We start from the raw sequence: 16,436 nt of genomic DNA, 5'->3' as shown, positions 1-16,436 counted from the left end.
TGCCTTCTGGAAGCCCCCAGCCGTGACCAGATCCCAAGATACGAATCGCCCACCGGGACGTACTAGCTGAGTTCGACTCAACCTCCCCCGACGTGCGCTGCATGGACAGAAGCGCCCAAGAGACCGCACACCCATCTGCGTACAGTGCTCGCCACGGACTCTGGGTCTGCCACGTTTGGATTTCCCCGTTAGCACTGTACGCCTCTCAGCACTACGCCTCTCACCACTGTACGCCTCTCACCACCAGACACCTCTCACCACCAGACGCCTCTCACCACCAGACGCCTCTCACCACCAGACGCCTCTCACCACCGTACGCCTCTCACCACCGTACGCCTCTCACCAAAGTACGCCTCTCACCAAAGTACGCCTCTCACCAAAGTACGCCTCTCACCAAAGTACGCCTCTCACCAAAGTACGCCTCTCACCAAAGTACGCCTCTCACCAAAGTACGCCTCTCACCAAAGTACGCCTCTCACCAAAGTACGCCTCTCACCAAAGTACGCCTCTCACCAAAGTACGCCTCTCACCACCAGACGCCTCTCACCACCAGACGCCTCTCACCACCAGACGCCTCTCGCCACCAGACGCCTCTCGCCACCAGACGCCTCTCGCCACCAGACGCCTCTCGCCACCAGACGCCTCTCGCCACCAGACGCCTCTCGCCACCAGACGCCTCTCACCACCAGACGCCTCTCACCACCAGACGCCTCTCACCACCAGACGCCTCTCACCACCAGACGCCTCTCACCACCAGACGCCTCTCACCACCAGACGCCTCTCACCACAAAGACGCCTCTCACCACAAAGACGCCTCTCACCACCAGACACCTCTCACCACCAGACGCCTCTCACCACCAGACGCCTCTCACCACCAGACGCCTCTCACCAAAGTACGCCTCTCACCAAAGTACGCCTCTCACCAAAGTACGCCTCTCACCAAAGTACGCCTCTCACCAAAGTACGCCTCTCACCAAAGTACGCCTCTCACCAAAGTACGCCTCTAACCAAAGTACGCTTCTCACCAAAGTACGCCTCTCACCAAAGTACGCCTCTCACCAAAGTACGCCTCTCACCAAAGTACGCCTCTCACCAAAGTACGGCTCTCACCAAAGTACGCCTCTCACCACCGGACGCCTCTCCCCAGAGTTTGCCTCTCTCCAGAGTACGTCTAGAACCAGGGTACGTCTCAAACCTCCTGCACTGTGCACCTCATACGCGAGAGGCGTAGCCGTTGGAAGCCCCTTGTACGTCTTGTAGTACGAATCGCACCAGAGCAGTACGACTTGTACCCTGCAGGGGAGCTCGATCGCACCATACGCGGCACACCGCGAGAAGCGTGAGGATAGGCAAGGCCGGTTCTCCTTACCCGGACAACGCACACCGAAGCGCCACGAAGCGCACAGCCCTCACGATCATTGCCCAGTGCCTGGATAGAGAGCTGTAAGTGTGGTGGCATTGTTTTAAGAGAGCCCTAAGTGTGGTGACATTGTTTTAAGAGAGCCCCAAGTGTGGTGACATTGTTTTAAGAGAGCCCTAAGTGTGGCGACATTGGTTTAAGAGACCCTAAGAACCTGATGGAAGCAACTTAAGCCATTCTGGTGAAACTACAAAGAACACTTGCCATTTTTTTAATACTGTGGCCCCATTTGAAAAACGTTAAAGAAGGTCTTGTGATAATTTACCTGCCTGCATATATTTTTACATAAAGAAGACGTTTTTTTGATACAACCTACAGCCTGGTGTCCATTTGTGGGGGAATAAGTGTATTTATTGTGTGTGATTACAAATGCTTAACTGACAGCGCTCCTGAGATTAGCCTTGACTGCTCACGCCACGCAACCTAGAGGGTGAGCAGGGGGTATTCTTGAGGGGTAATTCCCTTGCCCTGACTTAGAGAGGGTCCCTGCTTGTCACAAGTACCTACCTGTGCCAACCAGAGACCCCCACTTCTAACACTTTAACACTGTCCATAACACTTCAGGCCATAATAGACGTCATCACTTCCTGCCGACCCTCTTTCTTCACTGCTCGGCAGCTCGAGATAAGTGTTTTTCTTCTGTCTCTACACTTTGTATGGGTTTTGATATTTGGAGCCTTTTTTGGGGCACATTTTCGTTGTGGATCGCGATTCCTTTTCACAGATTCCCTAGTTGTCCGCGGTAACGCGACTGCACTCCTTACGAGGACTGGTTCCACTGTTTGGGCCGCGGTGCGGTCCTCCGACTGGCAGGGGGCGCTGTGGGGGGCGACGCGACGCGGTTAACCGGAGCGCGTTTCTGCTGTCAGTTACCACAGACGCGCTCTGGTCACTGTTCAGTCTGCGCCCAACTTGGTTTCTGCCTGTGAATCGCCCAGCGTAGCACTGGGTCTGTACTACTTGTTTCCCTTGTTTCCTCATGCCCGCGTTGCGGGTCGGTATTGGTGCGCTGCACCTCAGGATTGTTCCCGCGCATGCCCAGTCGCCGGGTAGGTACTTCTGTTGTGGCCTACAGTAGCTGCTACGCGGACCCCTGACCAGGCAGTTGGGTCCCCCTTTAAAACGTTGGGGAGATTAGGTGTCCCAGGGGTTGACAGCCCCAAAGAAATCCTGCCCGTGTGCAGCGAAAAGTTGTCTGAGAGCTCCTCAGCTTAACTAAACTCACCTCAGGTGGGGGTGTTGGTTCTGGGGTTACCCGAACAGGTGGCAGTGCTAGTGGGTTGATCATGGAGGCCACAGATGAGCAGGGCTATTATGAGGAGGAAGATTCCCTCGCGTACCTGCAGTGGGATGAAGGTTTTTATAATAAGGTGGATGACTCCATTTATAGGGCTGTCTCTGGGGTGATGACGCCCATGGAACAACGCCTGGCAGATAGAATTGACCAGTTGTGTGCCAAGGTGATCCCTGAAGTGGCGGATCCGTCCACTGCGGAGCCGGTTGCACAGGCGGACGGTGAGGAGCCTCCCCTCCCAAGAAGAAGTGTGTAGAAGGGGTGGATCCCGATGCTTTCAAGTGCCTTAAACAGGCATTCTTGGAGCATAACGCTCCCATTGTGGTGCTGCAGCAACCTGCCCTGGCGTCTGAGGCTCCCCCTCCAAAGTCCCCCCCGTCCCAGCAAGGAGGTACCCCGGATGACTGATGACGAGGCGGGGTCCTCAAGATCGTGGATACCTTCGGGGTCTACTGACCCAACGAAGTCAGGCATTTCAGACATGTTGGACCCAGACGACATTGTGCACCCTAGGTCGGCGGAGTGGATCCCCGCCGCGAAGGCAGCGCTGTACGCGGGTTCCTGCCTTAGGAAGCCATTAGAAAACGAGGCAAGGAGTAGGTTGAGGGCGGAGTGCCCGCGCCCCACTCTGGCGGGTAAGGCATCCATAACACCGGAGATCAAGGGAAAATTGGCGATCTTCTTAGCCAAATTTATCAAAGACCCTGGGAAAGGGATTGACCGGTCCTGGCGGGCATGCCAGGACAAGCTGCTGGATGCCATTGGTCCAATGACCAAGATACTGGACATGGCGGAGGAGGCCTGTGTCTCCGGCGCCCTCATTGATCCTGCGGTTTTGTCCGCCTGGGCGCAACGCGCCATCTGTTTCATGGGAAATGTGAACTGTGCGCTTTCAACGGAAAGACGCAGGTCGCTCCTAATTAAGGTGGATCCCAAGTTGGGTGACCTGGCTTGTTCGGAAGCAGGAGTGTCGGCGCAGGGAGGTATATTCGGGGAGCCATTCATTAAGGAGTTAGGCAAATTTGTGGCTACGTTCACATGAAGAGGGTTTTCACCCCTCGGGTTTTCCGCGGGGCCGGTCGGGAAGGAGCCGCCCGCCCGGCCGCCGGACAGAATCAACCTTCCCAGTACCAAACCGACCAGCGATATACTAATTTTTACCCCACGAGTGGACAGAAGTTCCGCGGACGGGGAACCTATAGAAACCAGGACGGCGGAGCCACCGGTAAGTGTGCTGCCAGCTGCGCAGTTGCGAGTGGGTGGCAAGCTGGCGCTATTCCTTCCCTTACAAGAGATGCCTGGGTGCTTCAGACGGTCAGGGGTTTCCACATAGAGTTCCTTGGGACACCCCGACAGAGTCCGGCCCCGTCCGATAGTATTCTGCGAGGCGGACATGGCCTTGGTGGACGAAGAGGTGACCGGCCTGCTCCAGTAGGGAGCGGTGTGTCGGACGGAGGTGCACCCCACGGGGTTCCTCAGCAATGTCTTTTTAGGTGACAAAACGGATGGAGGAAGACGTCCTGTCATCAATTTAAGAGAATTCAACGAGTGGCTGGTGTACAGACACTTCAAAATGGAAGGCATACACCTGCTTCGGGATGGCCACTCTATTGGATGGTGAGACTGGATTTGAAGGATGCGTACCTGGTGGTGCCGATTTTTTTCCCTGCACAGGAGGTTCCTCAAGTTTCTTTGGAAGGGTCAAGCATACGAATGTTGTTGTCTGCTGTTCGGCCTTTCCTCGCCCCCTTGGTGCTTCACCAAGGTTCTGAAGCCGGTGGTCGAATATTTGCAGGCTCGAGGGGTCAAGTTGATAGTTTACCTGGACAATGTCTTCATTATGGCTCAATGCCCGAAGCAGCTGCGGGCCCAAATACAGATGGCGGTAGACTTGCTCCAAAGGCTGGGGTTTGTCATCAACGAGCAGAAGTCTGTTCTGTCGCCAACCCAGAAGGTAGTCTTTCTGGGTTTCGAGATAGATTCTGTGGCAGTCGTGCTCCGCCTGACCTCCAGGAAGGTGGCGAAGATCAGGCACAACATTCGCCAGACCCTAGCTAAGCGGAGGACTTCTTTGAGGCAGATTGCTCGCTTGGTGGGGCTCTTTTCAGCCTCTATCCAGGCGATCTTTCCAGGCCTATTGCATTACAGGGCCTTGCAGCTTAAAGGCGCACCACCTTCGAGAAAGCCTCACCTATTCTCAGGTAGTGCCACTTACAGACGAGGCAACCGAGGAATTGGAGTAGTGGCTGTCCCATATGGACGCTTGGAACGGAAGAGCGATCTTCGGTTCGGCCCCCAACTTGGTGATCGAGGCAGACGCATGTCGGTCTGGTTGGATGGCGTGGTGTGGACAGTTGTCCACAGGCAGAAGTTGGTCTCCACAAGAGCAACGTTTGCACATCAATTGCCTGGAGCTCCTAGCGGGCTCCTTTGCGGTTCAGTGTTGGACCAAGGACAGGGTCCAAGCTTCGGTCCTTCTGAAAATGGACAATGTGTCGGCGGTCAGGTATATCAATCACCTGGCCGGCACGAGGTTGAGAGTTTATTTATTTATTTAGAAAGTTTTATATAGCGCGAACAAGATCTTTGCAGATATCAGAGCGCTTTACAAAGAGAGGGTACATGATCCTAGTCAAACAGGTAAGTCAGTAAAGCTAACAGTACAAATAGATGTAAGGCAATAAAACAAATAATACAAATAAGCAAAGAGGTCGAACAGGTAGTAAAGATCTGTGCAGATTCTTTAAGAGTCCGAAGTAGTAGTTCAGGTGTATTTAGCCATGAGGATAGCTTTTACTTCTTTCTTAAAACGTATAGTGGAGGAGATGAGCCTGATTTCAGGAGGGAGTGAGTTCCAGATTCTGGGTGCCATTCCTGAAAAGGAGCGTTTATAAGTTTTTTCCTTCCGAAATCTTCTAGGATTCAGCAGAAGATTGTTTGTGCGTCTGGTGTTTCTAGAGCGCCAGAGATTGTCAACTTCTGAGTGAGGTAGCCGGGTGAGTTAAGGTGTACCGCCTTGTGTGTCATGCAGGCAATTTTCAGGTGTATTCTGTCTTCAAAAGGCAGCCAGTTCAGGGATTTCAGGTCAGGGGAAATATGAGAGTGCTTTTTTGACCCCGTGATGAGTCTCGCTGCAGCGTTTAGGGAAACTCTTAGGGGTGCCGTAGTGGTAAGGGGGAGACCGCAGAGTGCGATGCTGCCATATTCTATTCGAGGGATGACTAGTGCTTGTACTGCAGTTTGGAAGTCTTTAGCTGGGAGGAAGGGTTTGAGTTTCCTCAAGGTATTTCTGGCGAACCTGGCCAAGCAGTTTTGGGAGTTTTGCCTCTCCAATCAGGTCTCGGTCACGGCGGAGTCCCTTCCACGAAGGGACAATTTGGTGGCGGACTGGCATTCCCAGCACCTTCGGGACCCCAGTGTTTGGAAACTGGATCCGGAGATCTTTCGGGGCTTACAGGACAGCTGGGGTCCCTTCACGGTCGACCTGTTTGCCTGTCGGTTGGAACATCAGCTACCCCGGTTCTTCAGTTGGAGGCCGGATCCACTAGCGGCAGCAGTGGACGCTTTCAGTCAGGACTGGAGTCGAGAGAACCGTTATGCATTTCCACCGTTCTCAATGAGAACGCGGGTGGCGGCTCTGGTTCGGAGGCAGACCGCCTCGGTGGTCCTGATAACACCGCAAGTCTGGTTTCCAGTTCTACTGGAACTTTCTTGGGATTTTCCAATCCCACTCCGCCCGACTCCCCACCTGCTGTTGAGTCCGGAGGGGGCTCCACACCGCCTGGTGGAGGAGGGCTCCCTCCTGTTGATGGCGTGGCGGATTACAGGCAACGTTGGAGATTGCCGGGCCTTTCGAGCCACGCTGAACTCCTCCTGTCCAGGGCTTAGGCAGACAGCACGTCCAAGTGCTACAGATCCGCATGGACACGGTGGGTATGTTGGTGTATGCGACGGGAAGTGGATCCCGTGGTCGCTGATTTGCCTTACGTACTGAACTATCTGGCGATCTGGTACAGAAAGGTCTTTCCTACAGATCGATAAACTCAGTTCGCTCCGCGATATCGGCAGGGCATGCACCTGTGGACGGAGCCCCCCTAGGGGAGCATCCCTTCGTTTGTAAACTTCTTAGGGGGATCAGGTTATCACCCCCCCCCCCCCCCCCCACAGAACCACGTTATTCGGTGTTGTGGGATGTGAATCGGGCGTTGAACTTATTGCTGTCTTGGCAACCCAATTGTTCCTTTCTAGGAAAGAATTGTCGGCCAAATTGGCGATGTTGTTGTGTTTGGTGTCCTGTAGGAGAGTGTCAGATGTTAGGGCGTGAAGACGTTATTGCAAGAGTATTTTCTCCCGAGGGAGTTACTTTTACGGTGAGTAGACAGACTAAGTCTAATACACGCACGATCTCCTATCCCGCTTTTGCGGATACGCCCAAACTTTGTGTGGTGCAATGTCTAAAGGCATATGAGGAAGCCACGGAGGAAGTTCGTCCCCCAGGCGAGCGACAACTCCTTATAGCCCTCAAGAAGCCATTCAGAGCGGTGTCCTCTCCCACCATTGCCCGTTTGGTGCGTTGGGTCATGCAGGAAGCCGGCATTAACACAAGGGCATTTGGTGCACATTCAGCTAGAGGAGCAATGGGCTCAAAAGCCTTTAGCTTGGGAGTGCGGTTGGAGGACCTCATGAGAGCGGCGGATTGGTCTTCGGACTACACGTTTGAGAGGTTTTATTTCAAACCGCTGCTGAATGTGGCTCAGGTGGTTGTAGATAAGCTTTGAAGGAGCATAATCCTCGCCTCCGGTCCTAACATAGAATAGAAATTTGCCTAGCCTACGAGAAGGTAAGTTTCAATTCTATTAAGGACGCGGAGGTAAGGATTATCCCTCCCCGCAAGCACGTGGTTTGCTGTTCCCGCCCCATATGATAGTAAGTAAGAGGCGATAGGTCGAGCAAACGTTGAAAGAGTAAGGCCAAGGAAAGGGAACTACAGGGGGCCTCCATGGAGGACATGGATAAAGTTTCTGCCCTGAGTAAAGAGCTAGAGGGGCTACAAGCAGTATTTCAAGGGAAGATAGACAAGGAAGCATTGGATAAGTGGAAAGCTAGCAAAACTCCGGCAATTTGCCTAGGGAGAAAAGTGTAGTTCTTTACTAGCCTGGAAGGCCAAGGGGGACAGAGCCAGCAATACGATCCAAGAGTTAATTGATAGAAACACAGGAGAATTACTTTATGCAAATGTTGACAACTGTGGAGAGGCAGGTCATTTTATGCGAGATTTGTATAGAGAGGAGATCCAACCCGACCTAGAGGCTATAGCTGAATGGTTAAGATTAACGTTTCTGAATCAGCTAACTAATGCACAACAGAAAGGTCTAGAAGGAGAAATTACGGAGGGAGAGATTAGAGCCCAGTGCAAGAGAATGGCAAAGGGTAAGGCTCCAGGGCTGGATGGCCTTCCAGTGGAGGTCTTCTTATCTAATATTGATATAGTAATTCCAGTTTTGGGGAAAACTCTCCTCGATCTTGGTCTGAGGCCATACTGACTTTAATTTTAAAACCAAAAAAAGATCCAAGAAGAGTTGATTCGTACACAGACCAATTACGCTATTGATCTCGGACTACAAGATATTTTCTGTTGTTATAGCAGCTCGAGTAGCTAAAAGTAATAAAACAGGTCATCCACCCCAATCAAACTGGATTTATTCCTGGGAAACAACTCAAAGATTTAACTTTTAAGTTGAATGGAGTTGTAGATATAGCGGAGACCCGGAAAGTACCTCTCACCATAGTAGCAGTCGACGCAGCAAAAGCGCTTGATCAGGTGCATTGGCCATACATATGGGAGTCTCTACGTAGTTTTGGATTTCCACAAAACCTGGTTACGGCAGGGCAAAAGTTGAATTCTAGTTCAAAGGCTAGGGTTCTAGTGAATGGTGAGCTTTCTGACTGGTTTTATATGTTTAGGGGACAAGGCAGGGTTGCCCTGTGTCCCCACTTCTTTTTAATTTGTATATAGAGCCTTTTGCAAATTTAATTAGAGCAGATACCACTATACTTCCCTTTAGATCAAATAGTTTTGAGGTCAAATTAGCACTGTATGCAGACAATCTACTGCTGTATACATCAAATCCACTGGATGCAATCCCTAACTCAATATGGAAGGCAGAGAAATTTGGTCAGGTATCGGGATACAAAATATATGTAGATAAAACTGAGATAATGGAGTGGAATCAGGACATACGGAACCATGGGGTGAAAGTTCAAATGTGATACCTAGGGATTTTATTTACCCAAAGGGTTGAAGTTATCACAAAAGTTAATTGAAAAAAACAGTCAAGAATTAGCAGGACTATTGTCAAAATGGGCAAATCTTCCCTTAAATATATATGGTCCGGTAAATTTAATAAAAATGATTATTCTCTTGAAAATATTTTTTGGCTTCAACCTGGGCCTACTCATGCCCCGAAGCACAAATCGATAGCTTATTTTTGCTACCAATTTGTAGGACTCTAGGCAAACGTTAGAACTGAGTACCTTATAGTAGGGACCATCAGAGGTCCTGAGGAGCAGACAGTAGGGGACTGTCTGTGAAACATGTCGACCTGGTAGGTGCTAACAGCCCTGCCTCATAACCCCTTTTTAACATTCCCAGCCAGGGAAGCGAATAAAATTATTTTTTCCACTAGCCAGGGAATTTTTATCTTTTATTTCACATCACAAGGTCCCTACACCTCACTAATTCCCACTCACAATGCACTAACACATAGTCTTCTTCACAGAAATAGTGCTCCCGCGTAGCTCGTAGGTCCTAGGACGCCCCGCCCCGTAGAGGGACGGGAAGACCCCCATGATGAAGCATGACACTGAGGGGTTCTCAGTGTGTGAGGGGTATTTTAAAAGCACATAGTGCCTTCATCTCACCAATCTGAGGAAGAGCCTTATTTCACCCCTTCTCATTAAAAAACTTTCAAAAATACCCATAACACTTGCACCCCCATTTCTTGATAGAATCCTTTTGTTTATGTGGATCTACCAGGAGGACGATTCTATCGATTCCTCTATACTTCCTCTATTGTTTTGGGGATGATGGTGTTGGCCTGATCTTTAATTGAGGTGATGTGGAATTGTTTCCTTTTGTGTTTAAGGTAGGATGCCAGGAGTTTTCCTGCTTTGTTACCTTCGCAGAGTTTCTGCCCCTTGAATTTATTAATCCATACCCCTGCCCTTTTGCTTGGGATGGCGTTATATTTATATTTCAGGTTTGCCAGACGGTCAACAATCGTCTTGTCGTTTAGGTTAGAGGTATGGTAAGTCTCTAGTAGTTTAATTTCTTTTTCCAGGGAGTCTAATTCAGAGTTCAGATCTTTGTTCATTCGGGCCCTAATTCCAATTAGTGTACCTCTTATTGTGGCCTTAAAGGCGTCCCATACAGTTGCGGTATCCGAATCTGGATGGGAGTTTATCTCAAAGTATTCCTGAATGGCGAGCTTTATAATTCTCTTGTTCTCAGGGACCAACAAAATCTCCTCATTAAGGCGCCACCTCTTCGGATGTATAAGTGTGTGTGACCCTGCTAGCTTCATGTGTATGCAGGAGTGGTCAGACACTAAGATGGGAGCTATACCTGTTTCGTCAATAAGGTTTGTGAAAGGGTTTGAGATCAATAAATCTATTCACGAGTAGGAGTTATGTGATTGGGAATAGAAGGTGTAGTCACGTCCGTCCTGGTGTTGTAGAGGCCACGAGCCATGTAGGTGGAATTTACGGCATAAACGCGATAGAGCCTCTTGAGAGCGTGAGGGGTGATAGGTACACTTAGATTGCCTGTCTCGTAGAGGGTCAAGTGGGAGGTTGAAGTCCCCGCCCACCACCAGGAGCTCATCTTGGGGGATGTTCTCTAGTTCTCTCGAGATATATTTCCAGAATTCAGGTAGGTCAGCGTTTGGCCCATAAATATTCGCCACGTGTATATGGTCTTCATCCCTTTGGAGATGGGCAATACTTAGTCTACCCTCCGCGTCGGTAGAGTGAGAGATCAGGGCTAGATTCGACTTTTTGGCGATAAGGGTGATCACCCCCCTTTTTTTGCGATTAGCCGGCGAACATAGTGTGTGGGAGGTCCAGTGTTGTTTAAAGAATTCCGCATCCTCCTGGGAAAGCTTGGTCTCCTGTAGGAGAATTATATCGCCTTTAGTTTTAGAAAGATAGTCCAAAATCTTTTTACGTTTGACTGGGTGATTAAGCCCCTTAACATTGAGTGAGACTATATTCAAACAAGCTGCTAAACCTTTATCTGGAGCCATGACAGAGATTGAAAGTGTATGTACGTTGGGACAGACCTGTTATATGTGTGGGAGTATTTGACTGCATTTTCAGGCTTGGCAGTCCAAAGAGAGACATCTGAATCATGTTGTATGTATCTGTCCTTGACGTTAGAATACGTGTAGTAAGCGGTACTTCAGATAATGACAAGTGGCTGGTGCGAGTAATGTGTGGACAGTGTCCATGATGGCAGCAGAGGAAAGATAGTAAGAAAAGAGGAAAAGAAAAAGGAGAGAAGAGAATAGAGCACAGCAAAAACTTTCTTGAAACATCCATGTTTCCCCCCATGTCGAACAACCTTCCCACCACCCTACCCCCACTCCCCCATCCCTCCCCCCAACCCTCTTCTCCTCTCCCCCCTCCCCTGCCCTCCCCCCCTGAAACTCGAAATTTAAGTGCTGCGACGGCAGTACTGTCTAAGCTCTCAAAGGAAAATGCATAGGTAACTGAAACAGTGAGGTCGTACCCTATTTTTATGTGTGCGAAAAATACTGATTTTCGTACTACGTAGAGATCAAACCCTTAGCTACAAATTAAACTTTACGAACAATATCATTTCCTTGAGGCACTATACAGATGGTTCTTTCTAGCGGAACAATATCTTTGCTTAACAATTACTTAACATATCTTGTACTATAGTGAATAGAGTAGAAGTTACCACGGTGATTAATATTCGAAGAAGAAACAGCGTCCGGCCTTTCTTTTGGAGACTGAGCAAGCTATGAAGATTGACCAGCTTGACTTCAAGTTCCACCAAACTTGAGGATCCCGGTGCCATTTGCGCACCAGACTGGGGATTAATCGTCATAGTCAAAACATATACAGGACTTGAACACCGGGTTATGTCGATCAGACATTACTAGAGATGTGGCTACATAAGGCATATTCTTCATGGAGACAGTTATGCAAACATTGCGGATCGTGAGACTGGCAGACCTGCTATTTAGATCGTAAGTGACGACGCTACTAAGGTAACTGTAAAGATCAAGGCAGATTGGAAGAGTAGGATCGTCGATTAAATCATCCTGGTGTGATATACACTGCTGCTGAACATTAGGATTGTAGTAAAATCTGTGAGATTAGTCTTGACTTCCCTTGTCGTGAGACTTCGGTTTTCTTTTATTGGAAGGGCCACTTGATATGTCGATTTCTTGCTGAGGTGATCCATTTAGGTAACTTGACAGGCCGTGTGGGCTGGAGAAAAAACGTGGGCGCCCGTGGTCAATGATCCTGAATTTTGCTGGACCTGCAAAAGAAAATTGGATGTCTCTAGCACGTAGTTTCTCACGCAGAGCCAGAAAGCCTTTTCGTAGTTCCACTGTTTCTCTGGAGTAATCTTGAGTAAATATGATGCGGTTTCCTTCCCAGGTGATGTGTTGATTTTTCCTAGCATACTGCAGAATAGCTTCCGTATGCTGGTACCGGACTGGTTTGCATATGAGCGGACCGGGGCCTCTTGTCATACGTTGTGAGAAAGTTGGAACTCTATGGGCTCTATCCAGCTCCAGCCCATGTTGGAACTTGATCGTTTCGAGGATCTATATACATGTATTTACCTCACTGACCAGAAAAGTTGGTTGATTGACATTATTTTTTTATGTTACAGTGGCCATTTGCACAATGTCACCCGCAGAGGATTTGGTGTACACCTAGGATCCCAGGTGACATGGTTGTATTAGTTCCAGACAGTATTATTCACTGAATTTTATTATTATTATTTATGCACGTTGGAGTAGCAATTATTAGAGGTCCTGCGGAAGGAGAGGATTACTTTTTTTCCTCATTTGCTGAAACATGTCGACCCCATTAACCACCATGACAGTTATTTGTTGAAAGCGGTCTTTCTTGCACTGTTTCTAGTCTTGAGCACTGAGAAATACTAATAAATATTTTTTTCTCTCATTGCCCAATTTTAAATGCTCTTTTTGAAATCTGTTTTGCACTGCAAAAATTGTTTTTCTCCCCATCACGTCATATAATTATTCGCATCTGCAGGTCACTTAGTTACTCGTAGGTTGGTTTAGGACATTACCAACAGGTCCTGATTTGACCACCAACGAGTTACTATAGAGACACTAGGAGGAGACCCAGATGATGATAAAGGATGGCACCTTCCTCTCTGGCAGAACTCAGAGTGTCCGTCTCCCACCCTTCCGCTCCACCGAGATAATCTGTGGTGTACCCCAGGGCTCTTCCCTCAGCCCAACGCTGTTCAACATCTACATGGCATCCCTCGCCCACGTCACCCGACAGCACAAACTAAACATCAACTCCTACGCCGATGACACCCAGCTGTTCATCTCCCGCACCAAAGACCCTCACACCGTCAAAACCAACCTCCACGAAGGAATGAAGGCTGTTGCCGAATGGATGAAGAACAGCAGTCTGAAGCTGACCTCGGACAAGACGGAGGTCCTGATCTCGGCTCCACCCCTTCAGCCTGGGACGATTCCTGGTGGCCGACATCATTGGGAACAGCCCCGACACACACCGACCACGCACGCAACCTGGGGCTAATCGTCGACTCCACCCTCTCCATGACTAAGCAGGTCAACGCCATCTCTTCATCCTGCTTCAACACCCTACGAATGCCCCGCAGGATCTTCAAGTGGATCCCCACCGAAACAAGAAGAACAGCTACCCAGGCCCTCGTCTCCAGCAGGCTGGACTACGGAAATGCCCCCTCTACGCAGGAACGTCAACCAAGCTCCTGAGACTGCTATAACACATCCAGAACACCTTGGCATGACTGATCCTCGACATCCCCCGCCGAAGCCACATCACCACCCACCTGAGAGATCTTCATTGGCTCCCCGTCAGCAAGAGGATAACCTTCAAGCTCCTCATCCACCCACACAAGGCCCTCCACAACACCGGCCCAGCATACCTCAACAGACGACTCCGCTTCTACATCCGTAACCGCAAGCTCAGCTCCGCCAGCCTCGCCCGCGCCACAGTCCCCCGCATCTGAAGAACAACTGCCGGCGGCAGATCCTTCTCCCACCTCGCAGCCAAGACTTGGAACACCCTCCCCACCAACCTACGGCAGACCCAAGACCTTCCGGCCTTCAAAAGACTTCTCAAGACCTGGCTCTTCGATCAGCAGCAGCAGCCTCCCCCCCCCCCCCCCCCCCCCCCCCCAGCACTATGAGACCCTCACGGGTAGGTAGCACGCTTTACAAATGTCCTGATTGATTGACTAATTTGGTGACTGATGGCAATCCATACCAGTAATAAGGTCCCCTTTTTCTGCACTTAGGATATAGAAGGTTCCACTTGTCAGTGAGATAGATTTTAGAATTAATTTTTATTTTTTTTTCATTTTATTTTAAAGGTTTTATATAGAGCTGGCTAGACCCGGAGTTATCAGAGCGCTTTACATGAGCATTCAGACCATAATTGCAGGTTACATTGTTACAAAGGTTACATAGTTATAAGAGCCTGGCAACATAGTGACAAGTAAGGTTGAGACAAACAAAAAGGACATATACGTAAGGGAAAAAGCAGGCAAGCAGAGAAATTCAGGGGAGGAAGGGGTAAGGGGTAAGAGCAGGGGAAGAAGACAGAATGGAGGAGGGAAGAGGAGGGGAGGATGAGAGACAGCATGGAAAAAGGACTGGGGTGACTGGGACACAAACCGGTGGACGAGTCAGAGCTGCGTCAAAAGTCCAGTAAGCTGTGATCCCAGGGGAAGTGGTATCATTTCTCCATCTCTGTTGCGAGAGGCTCCCTATACGCAGTGGACTCTCTCAGAGGGGTCTCTGAGACTCCAAAGCCTACATACTGGATCCTTACCCAAAAAGGGGAGAGTGAATGCTTTGGCAAGGGGTGCCATACAATACCTCAGCTGTGAGTGGCTCCCTAGGTGCTGTGGACTCTCTCAGCGGGTTCGCTGAAACTCCAGAGTATAAATATTAGCTCTTTCCCCAACAAGGGAAGAAGGAGTGCTAAGTCAAAGGGCACAAAAGAACAGGGGGCTAGGCGGTGTAGTGGGCAAGGGGAAAGATTCAGGTGAGGGATAGGAGCAAAGGAAGTATAATAAATAAATAAATAAATGGGAACAGATAGCTAGATAGGAGACAATGAAAAAGCAGAGTTACAGAAATACGATGGGGGGCGGGGGGGGGGGGGGTTGTGAGACAGGGAGATGGTGAGAGAAACTGTGCCCAAACTGTGCTCTAAGTCAAGCTGGGTAGGTGACAGTCAGGGAATGAACACAGGCCAGTGTCCTCAATAGCTGAACAGAGAAACTCCCCCGGGCATCGGACATAGTGCTCGGACTCCGCTGTCAGGATGGAGATCAGGAGTATTCAGAGATTGTCAGATTAGACTGTGGGTAGGTTTGTGTATTATATGTTGAGTATGGGGAGTATATCCCTGTTAGGTCTTAAAACATTCCCTGAGAGCGTCTTCTAACTGTTGTTTTGTTTTAGCCATGGACATGACCACATCAATTTAGATTTCTCTGTGTGGTTACTGTTTCCGAAATGGAGGATGAAGCTTATGTTCTAGATGGACAATGTAAACTGCAGAACCCCAAATTAGACCTAACCTTTTGGTGGTTAACAAAATCACTGGGTGTGGGAGTCAGGGGACAGGGACATGTTTGAAATGCAAGTGTGTTCCTTGGGTGCGTCCTTCCCTGTAATCTACTAGAGGCGCTGCATCCAAAAGCTAGCTAATTGCAAGTGCGATGGTTGTCCCCCTCCTTTGTGTACCACTTTTTTGGGTAGTCTTGAGAGAGCGCTTCGCAGACTCCTCCTCCTTCTTGCTATCACCTAAAGAGTTAAGAAGACTGTGTGTGATGTGCCTGAAGCCACTACTCCAAATGAAGGAACTCTGTAGAAATATTTTATGGGCTGTCTCTCCAAATTAAAAAAAGGATGTGGAGAAGAGGCTGCAAGCAACTGATGTGGAATAGAACAATTGCTTAAAAGCAAACATGGAACAGCAACACAAGAGCATTCTGGTGGAATACAGGTCAAGTAATTAACACCATCGATGCTAGTGTTATTTTCCTCCTGTGCTGGCACTCATTTATTCCCATTGTTCATGACGAGCTCAGCTCGTCATGAGTGTATGGAGGTGTACACCATGACGAGCTGAGCTGGTCATGAGCGTCGAAGGAGTTAACATTCTATAAAGGCTAGAACTACAACACAAGTAACCTATGTACTACAAGATGCCTACAAGGATTGTTTAAAAAGGCTGGAGATTCCACTAACTGTTTCAGGAATTCTCATAATCAAAGGAGTATGTACTCAACTGGACCTTTGTGTCCCAAGAGTGGAGACTGACTGACAGCTAAGGCAGTGAAGACAATCGCCTTAGAAGATTGCAATCAGCTGCTAATATCTGCTTTGGAAAGGGGACTGTTGAGCTGAGAGGTGGGGATGTCCC

General features: G+C 49.3%; 1 protein-coding gene across 2 annotated transcripts in view; it reads right to left on the bottom strand.

Moving 5' to 3' along the window:
• Positions 1-16,436, bottom strand: part of MROH1 (maestro heat like repeat family member 1) — a 2,204,128-nt gene that overhangs the window by 841,690 nt on the left and 1,346,002 nt on the right. The window lies entirely within an intron of this gene.

Source organism: Lissotriton vulgaris, chromosome 4_1 (genome assembly GCF_964263255.1).
Source record: "Lissotriton vulgaris chromosome 4_1, aLisVul1.2, whole genome shotgun sequence".
In the NCBI taxonomy this organism is placed as follows: Eukaryota; Metazoa; Chordata; class Amphibia; order Caudata; family Salamandridae; genus Lissotriton; species Lissotriton vulgaris.
This window is presented reverse-complemented; position numbering and strand designations above follow the sequence as displayed.